This window comes from Brienomyrus brachyistius, chromosome 6 (genome assembly GCF_023856365.1).
Source record: "Brienomyrus brachyistius isolate T26 chromosome 6, BBRACH_0.4, whole genome shotgun sequence".
NCBI classification, from domain to species: domain Eukaryota; kingdom Metazoa; phylum Chordata; class Actinopteri; order Osteoglossiformes; family Mormyridae; genus Brienomyrus; species Brienomyrus brachyistius.
Genome location: NC_064538.1, coordinates 5833036 through 5855057, shown reverse-complemented (window position 1 = coordinate 5855057; position 22022 = coordinate 5833036). Strand labels below are relative to the sequence as shown.

General features: G+C 46.1%; 1 long non-coding RNA gene across 2 annotated transcripts; it reads right to left on the bottom strand.

Moving 5' to 3' along the window:
• Positions 1–3825: 3825 nt before the first annotated feature.
• On the bottom strand, positions 3826–7858 carry LOC125744878 (uncharacterized). 2 transcript variants are annotated; one of them, XR_007398512.1, is made up of 3 exons: positions 7721–7858; positions 4385–4562; positions 3826–4217 (listed from the first exon to the last, which is right to left on the bottom strand). It is a non-coding gene; the product is annotated as an uncharacterized LOC125744878 (long non-coding RNA). The 2 variants fall into 2 exon arrangements; XR_007398513.1 differs by having other exon boundaries at positions 4385–4519.
• Positions 7859–22022: the final 14164 nt, after the last annotated feature.

Genomic DNA, 22022 nt, shown 5'->3' with positions numbered 1-22022 from the left:
TGTATGTAGGTAAATAGGTGTAAAGTGGTGTAAATACCACGGAGTGGAATAAATACAGTGGCCAAAAAACAATAAATAGACAAACAATTAGTTAAAATGCGCAGAACAATAAAAGGTTGAGCTCAGCTCGCATGCCACTGGGAAAAATTTTGCAGAAACCCATGTCACTTGGCAGTCATGACTGCCCCCCCTCCCCAGTGTGGCAGAGCGGCAGGCATCCATACAGTAGACAGAGGGACATTTATCACAGAGGCACCCCATTTATAAGGTGACAACCTCAGCGGACCCTTCTGTGCTCACTCATGCTCAAAACCCTGCGTCCTCCCCCCCGACCCACCTTTTCTCAAGTCCTGAAAGTAGTTATAAGTGGACCCCCCCCCCAATCCTTCTCTTCCCTCAAAAGGTTATGAAGAACCTTACAGGGGTTACCTAGGGAAGGAGGAGAAAATTTCAGTTGTCTTAGTCAATAAGAGATGCAATTCTCTGCCGACTCCCAAGACTTCCACTTTATGTCCCCCAGCCAGGCGTTCCGCCATCTTCCTGTCGAATGGTCCATCATGGAGTGCGTGGCACTGACATGACATTTACATTGAAATTTACAGAGACAGCTGTATTATTTAACACGGGGTGTCGCTTCTCCTGGAACGTCTACGCAGTCATCAAGTGAAAATATTGACAATGGGGGCTGTGAATGAATCTCATTAGTTTGACATTCGTTTTCTTAGAGATGCTGGGAATGATGAGCACGGCGCCACAAGAAAGAGCACGTCTATAATAACTCAAATCAAGAGGAACTGGAAAGATCATCAGTTTTCTTGATAGGGAGGCCTCCCAAGTACAGCTCTGCGTGGGGGCCCAGAAATGGCAGAGCCAACCCTGATCATCAGTATGGCCTATGCAAGTTCACGGGGGTCCAGAGCCTATCCAGGAAGCTTTGGGATAAGGCGGGGAATATCCCAGGATGGGTTGCCAACCAATCACAGGGCACAGATCCATTCACACACGCATTCATACTTGTGGACAATATGGTTCAATTCATGTTAGCATGCTTTTGGAGGGTGCGGGGAAACAAGAAGAAACCACACAATGACACAAGGAGAACATGCAAACTCCACACACAGGGAGCTAGGATGAAGAATCGAACCCTGGTCTCTGGAGGTGAGGCGACTGTGCTAACTACTGCTCTATGTTAAAAAAAAACAGGAAATTATCTCTCTGAAGCATTAAATAACTCAAAAATATGTTGGGGTGGCCAACCACTGAAATTTGTGTTCTGTAGATGATGTAAAAGGATACATGCTCATGCTTAGTGTGGGCTAAAAGTTATTATCAGCAGACATGGATTACAGAGGTCAAAAGAGCATCCTCCACTTTGAGGTTAATAGCACAGAGAATAATTATCTCCTCTGTGGGAAATGTAATATTTGGAGATGGAGGGGCTGGGTGATGGTGAGCGACCTGTTCTGCTCTCTCTTGGCCGGCCTCGATCTCGGGGCCTGAAGATTGTCAACGTGACTGTGACATTAACAGACCCCTGTGCGGAGGGCCGGCTCAAAGCCAATTAACAATTTCTCATTAATGTAATTAGGGAACATATGCTTTAAATCACTGCTCGTGGACCCAGAACCAATTGCGAGATTGATTTTTTTTTTCCGTCCAGGACTCTTGCCGACTCCAGAGTGTGAAAAACCAAAACCGGCACTTTGCAAAAATTGGTTTCGATCTTAATGGCTCTGGAAATCCATGTCTGTTATGCTGAACTTCCAGGCCCAGGAATACTTTTGCGGGTCTGAGAGGTGCTGCGCCGTTAGAGACACTCGGTAAGTTAATTTGTGGCTCCCTCCTCTCCCCAGATGAGGTTTCTTAACCAGTGAACTCCTGGAGATGATGCGGAAGCTCATTTCCACTCTTGTTTCCTCCCTCTGTATCACTTCAGGTCCTCACGGATTTCTTCCGGAACCCTGTTAGTTGCTTAGTGTCCTTTCAATTCCCTAATAAAACACTATCCCAGGGGTGACGAGTACCATGAAATCCAACGCAAACTATCAAGTTCAGCTTAAGAAAACAACAGCCTCGCCTGATCACGTACAACTTCGTTTGTTGAGGGCATTTCCTTTGTCATATCAAATCGTTCAATTTCGCCCCTTTCCAATTACCTCATTAATGGTGCTGTGGTCACGCTCATCCGTGGAGACCAGCAGTGATGCTTCCTCTGGAAATATTAAGCAAGCTCCAACGATGGCAGGAGGAGCAGGAGGCATTCTTAAAAACCGAGAGCGGCAAGAAGCCTGAGAAATTGAAGGTCAGCCAAACCGACCCACCGGCGAAGCAATCAATCAGCACTGAAGTTTCAGCCAATTGTAATTCTACTTAAGCAACACAATCCTGATTACAAGGCATTAGCATCTCGACATCGTCGGAATAAAAATGACTATGGCTCAGCAATCAAGGCCCACAAGATGCTGCTCTTATTCGGTCTACTCTGCGGGTCTTGGGCAGAGAGCCGGACATGTGAAAGTAGCATACTGAAAAAATAAGTGCTTGGCATGGAGAGGTCAGTTGCCATGTCTGGAATTAGCTTGTTGGCTCTGAGGGAAGTCAGCTTTATTTTTCATGGTGGTCTGTGGCCATGGTGGTCTGCGGCCATGGTGGTCTGCGGCCTCACACTGATGGGGTTATGGGTTTAATTCCTGGGTGATTCTAGGACCTTTTTTATGGTGGGGGGCATAAGAGGAGCCAAAATTCATACAGAGGAGCCAATCTTATCATTAGACAATGTTTTGAATCGGTGAGTGACAGGGGAGGGGGCACTCTGAGGGCCAATCAACTTTCAAGCCCTGTTCAATTCCTACAGGCTAGTTGTGAGGCTTCTCCCCTTGTTTGCACTGGTTTTCTGTAACCCTCCAAAAAGAACTGCAGGTTTGATGAATGCCTGTCCCTAAGTGGGGCTGAGTGTGTGATCTGAGCAGTATGTATGGATTTTCTCACTGCTGCACTTGAGTCCAGTATGTCCCACCTACAACAGGAAGGGGGAGACCTCTTTTGCAGTGCTGGATCACAGAAGGAGCAGCAAAGGAGGTCAGCCTTCCATCTCTGAAGGAACAGTGCTGGTGAACGCAACAAGGGGACTCCTTCCCCCCCAGAAAAGGTGTCGATGCAAATAGGGCCGGCTAATAGCTAAAAGCAGAATAGGCAGTTGCCTAGGGGTCTCAAATTGCCGGCTCTACGGAGGAAGTGAAACGATCATCAGTTTTCTGAGTAGGGGGCCTCCTAAATTAAGCTTTGCCTAGGGCCCCTGAAAAGGTAGAGCCAGTCCTGGAACTGAAACACCTTTGAAGGTTTTTGTCCCCTTTTTTAAATCAGTGGTTTGACCGATAAATGGTACAAACTCAGCCCTGGTTGTGATGCACCTATGATAACCGCGCAGCCATCTGCGGCAACAGGACAGTCAACCTCCTGGGATAATCTGTCATTATGGCCAACCTTGCATTACGGACTTAACTTGGCCACCACAGACATTGCACCTCTGATGTCAAACACATACATTCAAATGTCAGCCAACAGCGGCAGAGCAGAACGCCGTGATATTGCTCCCATCCGTGCATTAAATGTGCCCGTGCTGTGTAACTGTCCCTGGCTGGGGCTGGCAGCCGGGTAGGGGGTGGGAGAGTCAGCATGACTGGGCCTGGGGGCACTCTGCCGGATAATAAATCACAGGGTTGACAGGTTCGGTAGCCTTTTCAACACATCACAGTCTAGCCCCCACCGCCCCTCCCCTTCCCCCCCCCCCCATACCTCACTGGACACCTAGTACGCCCCCTTTAAGGTTCTGGGAACTATGAGCAAACCACTGGGTCTCGCTGCTGTGCAAAAATTGACAGGGCATGGGGGTTTGGACGGCCTGATGCTTCTGGTACCTGTCAAACGTATTCCGAAAATTTCCACGGAATACAACATTAACAGTGAAAACCCTGTAACTGGTGGCCACTCACTATCCCCAACGTGTTCAGAGCCATAAGACAACTTCATGAGTTTATGCTGTCAATCAGCAAGACGGGGACGTGCACAGGAGGCAAACCGGCGGTGAGCGATGCAGAACCCAATCAGTTCTGACGATTGGGCTATCGATTGCAAAGGTAAGCGGCGTGATCCTGGCTTCCTGAGCTAGCGCCTCATTCTGACGTTGCTGCTGAAACTGCGTTGAGGGTCCATTTCCACTGAGGAGATGAAGAAAGACATGAGAATCATCTTCTGTTAACTCGGGAACAGAACCAGGGCTTTTAATGAGAGTCCAGGGCTGTGTGTAGGGTTTCTCCAGGGGTGACGGGGCATGGACAGCATGACATCAGGGTCGCACAGCGCTAATGGTCCAAAGCAAATGTACCTGGTTGGGAGTAAAGTGAGCCCAGGGCCTTGAACCACATCTGAACCCATTTCACGGTGTCTGCTCGGGGGGCTGGACATTTCCTGATTCACGGTGATTGGATTCTCCCCAGTCAGAAGTGTGCACCCTGGTGGTCTGGAGGACAAGTGCAGGGGTCAGGATCGATGAAGTGGGAGGTCTGGGATGGAGTTGGGAAGACAAGTGTATACAGTGTTCCCATTATTTGTCTGGATTCTCTAATGTTGCTTGAGCCCAAAGAAAAACCCTGAACCAGGGAATGTTACATAACAGGACACTACGACAATACAGCTAGACGGAAATGCTGGCGCAAGTTCAAACTGTTACAAACAGTAAATTGTTGCTCTTGATATTAGAGCTATTGAAAGTCTTTCAGCGAAAAAATCCCAAAGGAAAGGGACACAGACTGACATGCCAAGATACATTTTGATTCATAGTTTCCTAGGAAAGCATTATGCAATAATTCAAATCAACGAATGAATGTTTGACGCTTAATCATTGTTTTATTACTAGAGTTTTTATGTTACTTGTCAGCTTACTGCTATACTGCTGGAGATTTTGGAAGATACCGTATTTTCCTGTAGTTGCAATACTGCAATAGCATTTCTGTATATATAATTTAGCATATTTATGTTTTGAATACATTTTATGATTATGCTGCCACATGCATACCATATAGCTTATAGTACTATAAAAAATATGTATGATACCAAGATGGAAAATAATGTGCGAATTGCTAAGGCTAGAGATCAGCTTTGTGTCACTCTGCAACCCCCTCAATTAACGATACAGTATTAAAGCTTCAGAATTGTTGAGATATACATCATAGGCCTATCATAAACCATATAAACCAAGCGTATGAACCAAGCGTTAGCTCATGTCGAGAGGGGCAGCATCTAGAATATTCTGGGAGGTTTTTACTTGGATTGCACTGCACGTTTTTGACACCAGTGCTTGGGATTTCCGACAAGCCCCTTTCCTGCGGCCGTCTATCTGGCCTGATTCCTGACTGGTACAGTACTTGTGTGGGCATGGAGTTTTATTATTTTTTTGTTTGTTTTGTTTTAATTGAATCAAATTCCCTCCAGGGCCGCTGCTGCACAAATAAGCCATTTAAATGTTAAATATTTCTACTGTTTACTTTTCTGAGGAACCTTATTTGGAGGTGGCGTTTCGCTCGGTTACGTAAACTTTATTTTCTTAAAACAGCCACGGGGCTGCAGGACGAAAACCCTCCCTGCCCCGCCGACTCACTCCCCCAAGATATGAGTTCGGCGTTTAATTATGTCTGGCTGCGCTCTGCTGGCCCACAGAGAAACAAAGTATAATTCGAAATCCCTTCCCGATAAACAGAATATATCACAACTCAATTTCATCTCTGCTTCCTGACAAACGTACTCCCATTCTCTCCGAGCAATTCCATTCCCTTAACCATACCATTTATTTTGTGATATATAATTTATGCTGGGGATCCCAAGGACCCCCCCCCCCTCACCCCCCCCCCACCCCTCAGGGTTACGTTATATAGTATTATTTCTTCCAGTCGTGCTGTAGGATGTTAGCGGGCATGTCTGGCCCATGTTTACATTCGGTGTCATGAAGGCTCAGCAGTCACACTGTGCAAGGGTGGTGGGTGACTCAACCGAAGACGGCTGCACGCGGATGAATCTGTCCCCATCCCAATCCGTCCTCGCAAACACCTAAACTGTCCCTCCCCCATCCTCACGTGTATCACAACCGTCCCTACCCCATGCCCACGTTCACCAAAATTCAGCATATCCATACAGTACTTGCTTTTAAATTAGTTAATCATTAAATTACTCACTTGACGCTGCCACCAGTTGGTTGTGGGGTGAGAACACATAATTTAACAGAACAAAGGGACTTATAATTAATACAGCAGATAAACGAACATGCATATAAGGTCAATTTCATTACCGTTACCGCAGTGTTACCATACATTTTATTTCTGTCCTCACGGTAACACCGTAAAGATCATCCCCATTACCGTGGATTACCGCAGATATCTGCGGTATTATAGCTTTCCTCATTCTTATGCAGGCTAGGATACTATGCTGGTGATCAGCAGGGCATGGGTTCAGATCCCTCCATCGGCAGAATTGTCTTTCTGTTGGGCCCCTGAGTGGGACCCTTAACTCCGGAGTCTTATTCTCTCTGTCACCTTGGATAAAACTATCTGCCAAATTCATAATGACTTGTTCACAACCCCTAGGACGATGAAGGTTTTTTTTTTTCTACACCTGTTTTTGGCATACGGTCACAGGAGGGACATCAAGCACCGATAGAGCACCCAGACGAAAAAACGTGAAGAGTACATATCCCACCTGAAAATCCCTATCTACAATCCATCAGCCCTAAAGATACAGGGTCCCTTCTGCCATAGTGCAGAATCACAAGCTCTAAATGGATATTGTACTGGGTAGGTAGGGGGGGTGGGATAGGGATGGGGGGGCATCAGTTCGATGTGGAAGTGTAACATTTTGATACGATTAATCACCCAAATCTAGAGCCAGGGTTTGCAAAGGGCTCCCTATGCTCTTCCAGGTTGGAGGGACATGAATTAATCAATTGCCATGCAGATGTGACATTTGCATTCGCGGGCTTTCAGATGATCCGTAGGATTCCACGTCGTGCCTATGAATTTGCTTAGTGCATTTTACAGGTGGACAGCATGAACGTCTAAGCGCAGAGATCCCCCCCCCTTCCCGTCTCAGTGTGGATCTCGGATTTTCATGCATAAAAAATTAATAATCTTTTGTTGTACTGAAATCCTTTAAAGGATGTTCAGCGCAGGGCAACATGCACAAAGCGCAAATGGAATATTTTATCTTTCCTCTGAAATCCGCCGCCACTGAGAATATTGTGTAAAATCAAATACAGCGGTTTATGATCCTGTTACGCCGAGGCGCCCGCACCCGGACAGCGCTTATTAATTATCACAGTTCAAGTGTGTATCCGGGGATTTTGGTGTGAAATATCTACAGGCAGGAAATTCCTATTCACGACCGATCCAGGGAACAAATAACGACCACCATTGTGAAAGCAGGAAAGTGCTGACAGTGTAATCCGCCAGGCAGTCGAATGATAATTTAAAAGAAACGTCCAAAATCCTTTAACCCTCCGTTGTGAGAAAGAAAGAAAGAGAGGGAAAAAGAAAGAAAGAAAGAAAGAAAGAAAGAAAGAAAGAAAGAAAGAAAGAAAGAAAGAAAGAAAGAAAGAAAGAAAGAAAGAAAGAAAGTGCTTGTTCGAAGCACATCGTTAAATAATTTAGCTTCCCGCCTGATGCAGCACGATTACCACGTCTTAGTACTTCAGGGCTGGACGACTCAATTCCTGCCGCAAAACAAGTCAGATAGATGAGGCACGTCAAACAGAGCTGGGGTAGAAAAGGCGGCACGCCTCCGTAAACAAAGCTCCAGTCCTGCATACAGCCTTGGCTCCGCCATCGTGCACGCGACTCGCCTGCAGTGCCACTTTCGCGGTACTCGCGCGCGGTGGAGGCCACGTACGCACGTGGTGTAAAACGGTCCGATGTTTAACGTCGCGGTCGCGTCCTTAAATATCACAACCAAGTGCTTGAAATGTTAACCGCTATTCCGCTAATAAAACTGTCAGCATTTGAATGTCAGTCCCCTTGCCCTAAAGCATACAGTGTTTTAGTACTGAAGCTCTAGTAATATACAGCACGCCTGTCATCCTCGGTCTATTTATTTTCTCATTAGGACCATACAGAAAGTACATCCTATGGCTCAATTTACACGTTAGATGCTAATTTCTAGGAACCGATTTGTCAAGGAGAAACAAAGCCTCTGTATCCACAAGGCCAGAAGTCATCAGTGATAATCTGGAAGGTATACACGTTTTACATATTGCAAAATTTTTTGGAAACATATTTATTGTTTCAAACAAAAAAAAAACAAGATCGTTTCTCTGCTCAACCTTCTGTCATCCGGGGAATAAAAAAAAAAGATTTAGGGACATCTATCTCCCTGACGTGGGCCACAGACAATGGGTCATATCATAATTTTTTTTTCTTCTAAAAGACCTCCTTTCATGCTATAGCATCTCTTGTTTTTAAGTGCTGAATAACAGCATATCCATTGTGGAGCAGACAACTAAATGCTCCGGGCTGGGAATTAAATTACTCTGTTGTCATTTTCTGCTTTAAACCTGAGTCAATATTACCGCTGCCGTGTCTCCAGCTGCATCCACAGCAGTGAATTGTCCTCTCGCGGCTCAGTTAGACCTCCGTTGGTGAATGTCAATGAGTCTCATAAAACAAAAGCATGAAAAGGCTGGGCAGGGGGGGTAGCAGTAAAACACACAAAATGACCTGATACATGGGTATAGACACATACACACGCACACTGTAGGGGAGCACAACTCATAAAAAGCAGTCCAGGGGTTTAAGACTGGTAGCCCTGATGTGTTGAGATCCTCCTTTCAGTTGCAGGTTTTTGTAGGGGGGGTGGGGGGGGGGGGAACCATCAGACCCTCTGCCACTCTGTCGCCTCATTAGTGCCAGACTGCCATTGGCGCACACAGCAGATCTGTCCTCACCATGGCAACCAGTCACATGACTCACATTCCCATCATCCCGCAGGACATGGGCCGACGGAGGCGAGACAGAATATGGTAACCGACAAGGGGAACGAGCAGCTGTTTCCAGAGACGGCAGGTGGTGGAGGTGACGTGTCCCGTATCGCCTGTAAGCTGACAAAGAGCTCTTGAAAGTACAAGGATAGGGTTTAATGGGATTCTAAATTAAAGTTGCTAATCGAAAAAAAAAGAAAGAAAACTCTGACGTTAAAACTTGGTTTTAAAATGCATTGGAGAATACATCCTGCTTACGGCCGTCATCATTGGAAAGGCTTTTTGCCAAAAGCCATTTTCGTTATGTCATTAAAACTTCGTCCATGGCGAATTTCGTCTCAACAGTGATGAGATGGAAAAGAAGAGTAAAAAAACAAGTTCAGCATTTCAAGGAAATCTTTTGACCTCTCATTCAGCTGGTAGTTCCTAATGGCAATGGCAGGAGAGGATGGACTGTAAAAGGTCTCCCATTAGAGACATCAAATCCCAGTGCTGGTGGTCAGAGCAAGGCATGGTCACCTGGATCCTACAGTGGAATGTGTCTGCGGAGCTCCTTCTGCATCCTCTGCTCCTCTGACTCTTTAGAGGCAGCAGTTCTGACAACATGCGGGTCCCCCCTGAGGATTCTGGGAGACGACGTGAGCCAATAAGGAAAATAAACCACACGCCTTATTAAATTGCCACTGAGTAGCAGCAGCCGAGTCTCCCTGGAGGATTCCCGTGCTGTTTACTTTACGTCGCTCCTGACATTTTGAGCTTGGAGATGACGGGTGTTACGAAAGCGTCCCCGCTCGCCTCGCTCCGCTACCATCTTTCGTGTGCGCCCCCCCCAAGACAGCCCGAGAAGCAAACACACAGATCAGAAGAGACATTAGGGAAGTGTGGGTCTTAGTCAGGAAGCCCAGAAAGGGCATGTACACACACCCCTGAATCGTCAGACAACATTTAAGGGGTCTTGGAAGTAAACATCATTGGGGCAGATTTATCAATGGGAATTGAACTAGTGTGCTAGAAGCAGATAAATCCTGTGATTACTCATCACTGCTTCATTTCATATTTCAAAAAGACACTTGTTGATTCTGTTTAGGAAAAAAATTAGCTGTCACTAAATCTGATGAATCCTTATAATTGATACACTGTAGGGTAAACATCTCTCCTTTTTATATTAATGAACAGATTTTTAAAAATCGATATGCACTGTCTAGGGGTAATAGCTTTTTGAAGGATGCATATATCTCAATAATCTATGGTTAAGTGACCTTGTGCTGAGCAATACCACTGAAACACTGTCTAAAAATCACAGGAAATGGTTACTCCTTTCCTGGCAATCTTTGGCAGTACTTATGTCCTTCTATCCATCTATTCATCCATCCATGCATCTCTCATAATCGCTTATTGAGCAAAAACAGTCCATCACAGGACACACACACTCACACATCCAATTATTATAATTTAGAGACAGAGACACCACTTCTGCCAGCCATATGTCTTTGGAGTGCTGGAGGAACCCGGAGCATGTCTAGGAAGTGGCGTACAATGTTAAATGATGCAGCTGAATGAGATCAAGGATCCAAGCCCCGATAAGGCTATCGCATCTTCACGAGTCTGCAAACGAGAGCGCTTGGAGCCTCTGACTGGCATTTACTTACTGGGCCATAATATGTTTCGTTAAGATCGAATTAGGCTGACATGCAAAGACATCTGTGCTCTCTGTAGATACAGTCTGCCCTGTACTAGACAGAAATTCAGACTGTCGCTAAAGACACCTTTGGACACCCCGTGAGGTGCGTCGAGCAGTAGGATTGACGCGGGACCCCAATTGGGCCGCCATTCCTTCCTTATTATGCTGCGCCGGGGCGAGAGTACGGAGATGACAGCAAATGTACGCAGGAGTAAATGAAAATACACGGATGAGCGCTGGCCCAGCGACACTGCAGGGTGACGGCTCCCGGCCTCGTGGATTATCACGGGATTGCCAGCTCTCCCAGGACACCCCATGCCTGGAGACACTCTGAATTCAAATTCAGAGGTCAAATCACAGGGCGGTGGGGGTTACACCAATAATTAAAACTGGCTAATACAACTCCTCCAATACTCATGTTTCCCCTTAAATGGGGACCTCAACCCTCTCAATGTTCAAATTAATGTTATGCTCTTGGCTCCATGGCTTCCTTATTGGGGATGGGATTCAGGGGCATGTAAAGATGCCCAGCCGCAGGGGCACTGGCCTGAGCTAACAACTGATTCAAAAGAATATCATTCGCTAATGATAAGTTCCGCCCCTTTTGTATGAATCATGGCCCGTCTTATGCCCCCCCTTAGAAAATCTTAAAGTCATTCCTAGGGGGAAGTCTCCTTATAGTGCTCTGTATGAGGCTATCTGGTCTCTCCAGAGACATTCTTCAATGGGTCATCAATCCCTCTTTCTAGAATATTCCTGGTACCTTAACATGGCTCCGACACCATCGATGAGTAGCCAGGAAGCTTCCGTCGTGGAAATACAGCCGTGTCCTGCTTATGACTCGGGGGGCGGGTACTTTATGGATTTCTGGCACATTCTAGAACTTTGGCCCAGTGAATCACATGTTCTGCTGCTGCACTGATGAACACTCGCTGTTGGTGGTGGCTGGGGGGAGTCCCTAATGTAAGCACATTAACCTTCAGCTTAATGCAAGCGGCTCTGTACTGCCCCCCCGCCCCCACCCACCCACCCACCCCACTGCCAGGTACTGTATGAACTCGTGCAAAGTGAAAAATCAGCTCTTTCATATTTACTTCATCCACCCATCTATTCCTCTCACTCCCTTATGTGGTAGAGGGTCACTGAGCTTATCCCAGAAGTACAGGACACATGTCTGGGGACACGCTGGATGGGATGCCAGCCCAAATATCCCTTCACACACTACGGGAGATTCACTTGACTGCATGTCTTGAAAACATATGAGGAACATGTACTACACACTCGGTGTCGGGGACTGAGTCAAACCCCCAGCTCTGGGGGAGTTGGGGGGGAGGGTCACGCCACACCGCAAACCACAAACCACATGCCAACGTATTCAACCGTGGGGAAATGCTTTATGAATTGTGACAAGGCATTGAGATCTTAATCTGCCCATTCTGGTACAAAGCTCACAACATACTAACAAACAGCTTGAATTATACAGGGCTCAGTTGTAAATAGTTATTTATCTTTGTGAATTCTCTATCTCCTATCATTAAAGTACAAGTAAATTGCTCCTCTCTCACAGTGAATTAAGCCGAGCTGCTGAAATGTAGATGTTTGTTAATGAAACAGTTTATAACATTTCTAAATTGTTTAAATTAATTTAGGAAAATAGAAAATGTTGTCCGTATTAAGTCCTGACAGCAGTACTTTAGTCACAGTGAAGTATCGCTTATGTGTTCATCGTAAGACATTTCCTGCACAAATTAAGCAGAGGACGCCATTTAGATAAGCCGTCCGCAACTTAATTACAAGAAAAAGGCATTTTATTTCATCCTGTCTCAACAAAACCCTTAAGACTCACCAGCACTCACAGCTTGACATCCCATAATTTCCCAGAGCCACTTTACCACCAAAGCACAAGCACATGCTTGCTTTAAAAAAAAAAAACCAACCTCTTGTCTGACAAAAGGAAACAGATACCTCACATCTCATTTATGTGTCAGTGAATCTGTGTCATCGTCCATTTTACTGTAACAACCAATGAAAAGTTACTGAGTTAACAGCTGCACGCATATTTAAATATCCCCGCTAAGCAGTAATTAAAGGATTTATGCTCGTCCTGCCTGATGGATCGGAGCCTGGGCTGGTGTTTAAGCTCATCAGCTGGTGATATTTTCTCTCCTCTCCTTCCCACCCCCCCCCTCCCATTCCCTTGTCTCAGAGTCATGTTGACAGGTGTATAGACCTTTAAAATGTAGTCCTGCAAGCAAACAGATGGGCTGTCAGGAAATGCAAGGAGCGAGGGAGAGATAGAGAAGAAGAGAGAGATGGGGAAGAGTTGGGGGGAAAAAAAGAGAGACCCAGAGAGTTGGGAGAGAGAGAGAGAGAGAGAATGAGAAGGAGAAAGAGAGAGAAAGATAGAGACGGCAATAACTGTAGCAGCCTGAATTCCCCTGACATGCAAAATGATTCTCCTACAATATAATGTTAAAACACCTCCCACTCTCACAGTGCAGGGACGAAAATAAGAGCAGCTCAAAAGGGCTGCCTCTCGCCAGCCTGAGATGGCCGCACAGCTCACGGAAAGGTGGGAAGATCGCGTCAGACAGCATGTCTCTCATGTGGCACCGGCAGATTCTGTCGGCTCGGCAAAGGGGAAAGACTCACCAGCTGTCTGTTAAACATCACTCAGCAGTGCATTTCAATGCACTGAAAACAAACACTAGATAGGAGGCTGCAATAAAACGCTAGGAATCAAATTTAAATAATAAAAAATAGATTATGCTCAGCTTCACTTGAATCTAGACGGCGTCTAATTAATGCACAGATATTTGAATCGCATTAAGTCAAGTTTGCCGCTTAAATGCCCACTTTCCTTCACTCTGGCTTTTTCCAAGTGGCAATAAGAAGCTCAATTGTACTATAGTCCTTGAATGTTGACTGTCAGTCCCCACACACCAAGGACAGCAATAATGTTAGTAATTTTTGAATGACACTAGCGACAACTTTTTTGTACGGCCGATGGGTTTATGAAACCGAAATATGGGAAAACGGCACAAAAATGAATTATAAATATTATGCGAAAGGGTGGAACGATTCAGCGAGGATCCTTCCATATCTGAGAATGTCAGCGGTTCAGATATGAGAAGAAAACAAATCACATTCACATAGATCCATCCGGCGGTTTTCAATAACCGCTTATCAAATTAAGGTTGCGGTAATGGGGAGGGAGTCTGAGCAGGGACGGGCGACGAGAGGCAGGAGGGCTGGGGTGCCGGTCCATCACTATTTAATAAACTGTGTTGGCTTGATTTTGAGATCCTGTCAAACTACTCAAGACAGCAAATCTCCCACATGCAGAGGCAAAAAAAAAATATATATTTTTATAGCAATTGTATAAGAAACCAAACTCACCATTCACGTCAATAACTTGAGCAAGAACAACGTTACAAATAGATTGAAGACACTTTAGTGTCATTTTGTTGTGACTACAAAGTTGTAGTTAGGGCAGTCATTCCTATAGGTGATATAGGGGGGGGCACTGGTACTGATGCTGCCCTAGTTAGGCCCAGTACTGGCTGTAGCCATGAACAGGGATACCATTAAAGGGAGGAAAGTTGTGTGACAGGGGCCCCAAAAAATCTGGAACAGAATTGGATTGGGGGCCCAATATGATATTCATTCACTGGCCCGAAAATCTCTTGTGGTGTCCCTGGCTGTAAACTGAAAAAAGCTGCTTGCACACAGCTGGTAAAATGGATGCAAATTGTGTACCTAGATTGCACTGTTTTCCAGTCAAAAGATTGTAGCCATTTGAGGTCATTATATTTGTTAAAAACACACACACAGTACCTTTTACTCTCAGAAGCTAATTGTTTTCATCTACACCTATCCGTGGTTCATCAAATTAACACATAATTAACACCCTTTATACACCGATTTGTGCTTGCAGGTGCATATTTATTCAATAATACACTAATCAGAAGTAACACCTGAATATGATTTAACCTAATAGAGAAACACCTGTTTGTTTAAGGACTCCAAAAAGGCCAATTAACTTCATCAACGACTCTGCAGTGTCATTTTTCAATGAAGCAATGTTAAGACCATGAAGAACATATGGAGAACACCGGGAAATGCCAAACGGATGTACGTATGATGGACCAGATCTGTTATCAAGGTCTTGTGAGATCTCCAGTGTAGGTTTAGTGGTTGAGGCAGGTTCCACCATTACAAAGCCCAGTTATGATAGAACTGATTGCTTTTAATGCAGGAGTCTTATAGGTTTATAGTTGCTGGTTCATTAATTTAATTAAATTAAATCAAGACAATCTTTTTTTATTTAAAAGCAGGTTTCAACCAAGATCTTGCCATGAATTAAAGGATGAGTCTTATGTCTCTTGAACTCTGCTCCAATCAATTACTTCATTAAGGGAACCCTGTAGGCATGAAAATGATTGTTTGTTTATCTATTGAAGAAGCGTATGACCTTGTGACCTATGTGTGACTCAAACCTTCTGCCCCCCCCACCAAACAAACACATGGGGTCATGGGGTAAAAAGGTCACACGGGAGCAGAAACTGAGATGCGTACTTCACATACTGCCTCAAAGATTTAAGCTGAAGAAATCTCTTTAAAGCAGGGCTGATAGAAATGGTGGTAGATTAACAACCACTTGGCAAGAAGGAGGCTCTTTGGTGATGAGTGAACTAGGGCAGGATTTTGGGCATTGATCAGCCGGGATGGAGGGGGGCAGAGGGAGGGGGGCAGAGAGAGGTGGCAGGATTGTGATAAAGACTCATCAACATGCCGGGCCATTCTCCCTCCGGGACGTTCCACCACCCGCAAGCACCCTTCCATCCAAATCCACCTGAATCCCCCCCCCCTTCCCACATGGAACGCCTCCCCCCCCACCCCACCTGCCTCTAATGCCCTGTCAACACCAGGCTGTCACCGTGGGGCTGACGAGCGGAGCCAGGTCCACACTGCCTGACACGAGCCCTGGAGCCTGTTTGATCGGCTGATAAATTAGGAGTCGCAAATGTTTGCGCTGATTAACCTTGTGTGAAGGCGGTGATAGGAGGGGGGAAGGGGGGGGGGGGCTCATATTGAAATATTCCATTTGAGAGAGAGAGGGAAGAAAAAAGACAAGACAAACGGGTCCCTGAATGCCAGGCACAGTTTGAAGAAGGGAAGCGGGAGAAGTTGTGCTGAAAAGGTCAGGCTTTGCCCATGTCGAGCTCCCATTGCGTTCCTGGGGTGGGGGTGGGGGGGGGGCGTGGCCTCACTGCACACCAACAGAGTCTGTTTTATGACACATCGCACCCGGCAATATGCCGATGTCAGCACTCGTGTTCTTGCCTGTTTCAATTTATGATGGACGGATGGGTCCACTGTGCTGTTCCGAAGGGGTCTTCCAGCTCCACAGCCAGTACCGGTAATGGCAGACCCAAGCCGATGGGCTTGGAGCACGTTTCCAGGAGACCTTCATCCCCAACACATTCCCAATGTGTCCTCCAGTGAGTCCGTGCCCCTGTGAGCGATCGACCTCGGTGCTGTCAGAATGTTCCGGACTGCAATCCCTGGCACTGCCGTTGCGATGAGGATGAATCAGTGTGTCAGCTCTAAAAATGAGTGGAAAGTTGGGAAAACAAAGGCGTGTAACTATATATGTATCAAAAAAGTTCAAACAAAAATGAAAATAATGCTTGATACATATATTAGCAATGCAGGGTGCAATAACTGAAGTCAAGTACAATTAAAATTAATTATATATGAGTTATATTCTCCATATAATGCAAGAATGGAAGAAGGTTCATTTGAGATTACCATGGTGCTTATTCATAGTGGTCGTGAAAAAATACTGAACACGAATAGTGAACTAACCAATAAAACACTGAATAGATGATGAAGTGGTCAAGGAATAATGGAATGGGTTCACTGTCTTACTCTGCATTGGGTTTTCCACGACATGTGACATCACAGGTGAAAGTGAGTGCGTGTGACACCAGAGTTATTAATTCAATAAATTCATGGCATTTCACCGCAACGAGCTGGCCAGTCCCCCTGGCCCGACGATTATGGGGTGTAACATGAACTGGTGCCGAATTATTTGGTCCGCCTGTGATAGAGTTCATTTTGTGTTAAGAGTGTGGTTTTTCTTTGTTTCTTGCAATCTGCTGTCGTTCTGATTGAAGACGGGGGTGTTGAAGGCAAATAAACAAAGGCGAACTGGGGAAAGGCGCAAACCTTCTGTTCGACAGAAAAAGGGCTAAGATGTAGTGCTTTAATTAGTACAAAACTATTAGCGAAGCATTTCCTGAGCTCAGACTCTGCTGAATTAAAGCTCACCAGACAGTGTTTTAATGAGAATGTGTTGTATAATCCTTGTGGTCCCTGGGCTGAAGGCCTATTACACTCACTAAAATATTAATGATTCTCAAAGTAAAAACCATTTAAGGGCTCCTCCCACGAGAGAGCAGGAGGCTAACACATTTTCCCCGACTAGCGAGATGTTCTCCTTCTTTACTCACGTCTCCACGTGCGGCCCGGGAAGGGGGTGAGCCATGTTTTTGGAAGGACAGGAACCGTAGGAACCAACTCCGGGAGCTTTCAGAAGCGTGGGCTGTCGGTGTGACATGAATCTGTAGGCCAGCTGTCTTACACATGTGTATGTACCACATGGCTTGACGACACGAGAGTAGATGTGTCCAAGTTTTGTCGCTGACGCCTGTCAGAGAAGACTTCACTTTTTGGCCAGGTACACCTACATGTACTAGGAATTTGTCTTGGCAGTATTGGTGCATTTATTCGCAGACAACATGGAACATATATTAAATAATAATGATTTAAAAATCAGATTTAAAAATATGAACAGTAGTTCAAAATGTAACAGTATCAATATATCAGTCGTCTGCTGCTGTTTAGTTAAGCAAAATCTCAGGATGAGATATTACTTATGCTTCGGACTTCTTAATCAGGATTTTTTTTAAATGTATTTAGCTAACACTTTTATCTAAAATGATGTACATTTTATTACCTTTGAGGAAGCAGGAATAGACAGAGCTTGAGGTAAATGGGGGGATGGGGGCTTTGCTTAAGAACCCCATTGGTCAAATAACTCTGATAACCATGGGATTTGAACAAGCATCATCCTTGGCCTTGAAATCCTTGACATCCTGGAAATCCAGCTTGAAGGGCAAAGGAGTCGAGCGAGTCTTACACCTCACCGTTCAGTTACCGTTCAGCGTCTGTGCCACATCAGCTGGGTGTTTTGCTTGCAGGAAACGCGCTTCTTCCACTCGCTGCACTACAAGACGCGGCCAAGCTGTCAAGAACCTGGACAGCTCTGAAGGATCCCGAGCCCGGGACGCTTCATCTGATGGCGGATGGGCCGTGGCCTTTTCCACACCCCCTTACGCCCCCCAGGAGAGACCAGTCAGCCGTGTCCGCTCTGGGCAGGCCGTCTCGATAGCTGAGTGTGGGACCTGGGGGATGGAATCAGGGTGGGTTGTGTTTGGAGGCATTCTGGTCAGCAGAGCGTTAATTACGGAAATGGGAAATAGATGTAATCTGGCCGTTCTCATTTCCTGCGGAACGCGGCGGGGCGCGCGGCCTATTAATCACCTGTAGGGGGCGTGAAGTCCTCTGCCGTAAGCTTCCGGCTTTCCACTGCCGCCGGCAGACAGACGGGGGCGACGTCGGACCCCCTTTGACATGCAAACACAGCAGGGACAGGAGGTGAGGAGATGTCACTCGGTACCGGGGGTGAGGGGGCGTGAGGAGGAACGCATTACCAGACATGGTGGTTTATGTTTTTCTGACTAAGGCCGTTACGATCCGAGTTTGACATGTACTTACAAAGCACCCGGCGTAATAAGAAAGCAGTCTGGGTCTTGGCTTTCAAAATGGCCATTTTTTATCTTGCTTTCCTGTGGCCCTCGTGCTGTAGCTGAGCGAGCCATTTGTCCAAGGGCTGAAAGCTGACAAAGAGACCGTCTGGTCGTCTGGAATGGCGCCTGGGGTTTAATAAACACAGTGTGATGCCTGAGAAAGGGGGGGGGGTCGAGGGGGCACCCCGGGGGGGCACAGAGGTTCATATTTTGGGGGTAGCAGCAACATTTGTTCTCTCTGACACGGAGAATGTTAAATTGTCTTTTTCAATAACTGTAGGGTGCGTGTGACGCACAGCAGTGACCTTGCCAGCTGACGCCCCCCCGGCACAGTGAATTGAACCCCTCAGTATTGACTTTGGATATCATAGTGTAAAAGTATCAGGAACCTGATTTCATAAAGCACTGTTCCGTTACAGCGGAGGTGAACTGTCGTATTATAAACTGCAATAATTTGACAGACACTGAACTTACTGAAATTCCGTCTTCACATTTATTTAATATTAATGTGTTTCGAAGGATCCTGAAATAAATCAGAAACATTTGTTATTTATGTACTGCATAATGTCTACAATTATTTTCATCATAATTAAGTTTAATCGTCTAATTAGCTATTACTGTGTTATTCCCGAACCCTGAAGAATTCCGTTGCGAATGGTAATAAATGGCAAGTCAAATACTAATTTTAACTGCATGCTTAGAGAAGTGGTTAGCACTGTAAGGGGCGGCATGGTGGTGCAGTGGTTAGCACTGTAAGGTGCGGCATGGTGGTGCAGTGGTTAGCACTGTAAGGGGGTGGCATGGTGGTGCAGTGGTTAGCACTGTTGCCTCACACCTCTGGGACCCGGGTTCGAGTCTCCGCCTGGGTCACATGTGTGTGGAGTTTGCATGTTCTCCCCATGTCGTTGTGGGGTTTCCTCCGGGTACTCCGGTTTCCCCCCACAGTCCAAAAACATGCTGAGGCTAAGTGGAGTTGCTAAATTGCCCGTAGGTGTGCATGTGTGAGTGAATGGTGTGTGAGTGTGCCCTGCGATGGGCTGGGCCCCCATCCTGGGTTGTTCCCTGCCTCGTGCCCATTGCTTCCAGGATAGGATCCGGACCCCCCGCGACCCAGTAGGATAAGCGGTTTGGAAAATGGATGGATGCTTAGAGAAGTAATTTTATGTTATAAACAGCATATTATTTTCTGTCCTAGCTCCATCAAAATCAGTGTTTTATACATGCCTTGTTAAGAAAAATTAATTAAGAGGATGGTAGGAAGACGAACCAGCAAGCAGCTGACCCTAAGAAGCAGAAATCCAACTTTAATTCATGTTGTAGTTTGTAATTATCTTAAGGAGACCGAGATACGTGTTGAAAGTTAAGTCCATCAACATGCTGTGTTTCAGGATAGATTAGGAGGGTGTCTGAGAAGTAGGGAGGGGTAATTCTAGGATTTTTTTACAGTGGGGAGCATAAGGGGGATTATTATCATCAGCCAATGATATGTTTTAAATCGATGAGTGGCAGGGGAGGGGGCATTCTGGGGGCCAATCATTTTTCAGTTGGGGCCAGTGCCCCTATGACCCCGCCCCTGCATGGTGTAGGAGCACCAGGAGGAAATTTGGTATCCTTGATGCAGAGCATGAAGAGAGGGCTCCGGAATATTATAAGGTTTGCCAGACTCCCCCCCCCCCCCCAGAGAGCTGGGGATTTGAAGCTCTGCAGGTTAAGGTGGGAAGAGCCCACCTCAAAAAACACCGTTCCCAGGGAGCTTGGAGGACTTCTGCGCCCCCCACCCCCCAGTCGCAGTCAATCATGCCCCTTCCTTAATGTGGCACACAAACCATAGCAGGGCATGATTTCTTAAAAGGCACGTGTCATTGTCATGACATCACTGCAACAGCGCACGGATGCGAAAATACATCTTCCACACTCTGGAGATAGAGTGTAGCATGTACATATTCATGAGTGCATAGCACGCATGTGGAAAGCATTGGGAGAATTTCTCTACAAATCACATCGAATCCAGGCCACCGTCGTTCATGTCTGGACCTGCGAGGGTTTTTTAATCCATATGTAATTACAATTATTTTTCTAATTAATTTCGGGTTCCCTGTTCCATTAGCATCTGGTTATGAGGGTTAACGCTAATTGAAAAACTTATTAGGCTAATAGTGTTTACTATGCCTGATGTGGCTGCCATTTTACGCACCACTTTGCCCCCCAGAGCCATTGGCTTATCGTGACAGAACTTCCTCACGAAGAAAGTTTTCCGATGGATACTGATGGGAAGCTGTGGGGTGTATAAACTAGCCTGATGTCATGATGTTGGCTTGGAGGTGTGGAGGATCGCAGTGTGGGGGTGCTAAGGGTTGAGTCAGCTCTCTGAGGGTTGGTGTGTGGCTCGGCCAATCAGGACTCTATACCCGTGATTGTGAAATTGGTGGTTCAAACCCTAGGGCCAGTGGACTGATGCTACTTTTGCGCCCCTGAGCAAGGCCTATAACCCCCACTTCCAGAGACGTAGCACACTGGCTCACCTTGTGCTGTGTCCCCCAAGCTACCCCTCACCTGTATATGTGTCTGTGTGTCTCGTGGAAACCATGGGCCAGGAGAACAGACTATTTCCTCATGGGAATGAATAAAATATCACTATTCCATTCATACCTATAAGAAAGGTACTTAATTTGCTCCAGTATAATGTTCACCTGACTAAATGGGGGAATGGAAAGCCTTCCAGAGCCATGGTGATGACTCATCCCTCTATCTATTTTCTATAACCACTTGTCCTATTCAGGGTTTCAGGGGGTCCAGAGCCTATGTTTGGCAGACAACAACCCAGGATGGGGTACCAACCCATCACCGGATGCACTCCCATACCCTTTCACACCTGTGAGCAATTTTATAACTTCAGTCTGACACCACATGTTTGTGGACTGTGTGGGGGGGGGGGGGGGGGGACCAGAACGCCCAGAGGAAAATCCATGACAACAACATGGGGAGAACATGCAAACATTACATACATGGAACCCAGGCAAAGACTTGAACCCAGGTCTGAGAGGTAACCATTGCACCACCATGTTGTTCTGCACCAGCGAGAGCGATTAGCGCAAAAATTTTGAGCAGATTTTAAGTGAAGTACCCAAAAAGTAAATAGGTTCCATGTTTAAATGGTTTCTAACAACAGCACATGTTTGTCTAAGCAACACCTTGTCCAGGATTCCAACACAAGGACAGCGACATCTGTTTTTCACAGTGGAAAAGGTTCTCATTTGTTAGTTTGGCGCATCACGGTGCTGTGTCACACTTAGCGGGCGTCCCCGCGCATGTTTCGAGATGATCTGCAAACGGCATGGCTGTGATTAGCAAGGGTCGCTGTTGCTCCATTACGAATTGCGTGTGAATCACAGCATTGGAGCTGCCAGTTAGCTGCCCGACATAAATCAGCCTATTCTTGCAATCTAAA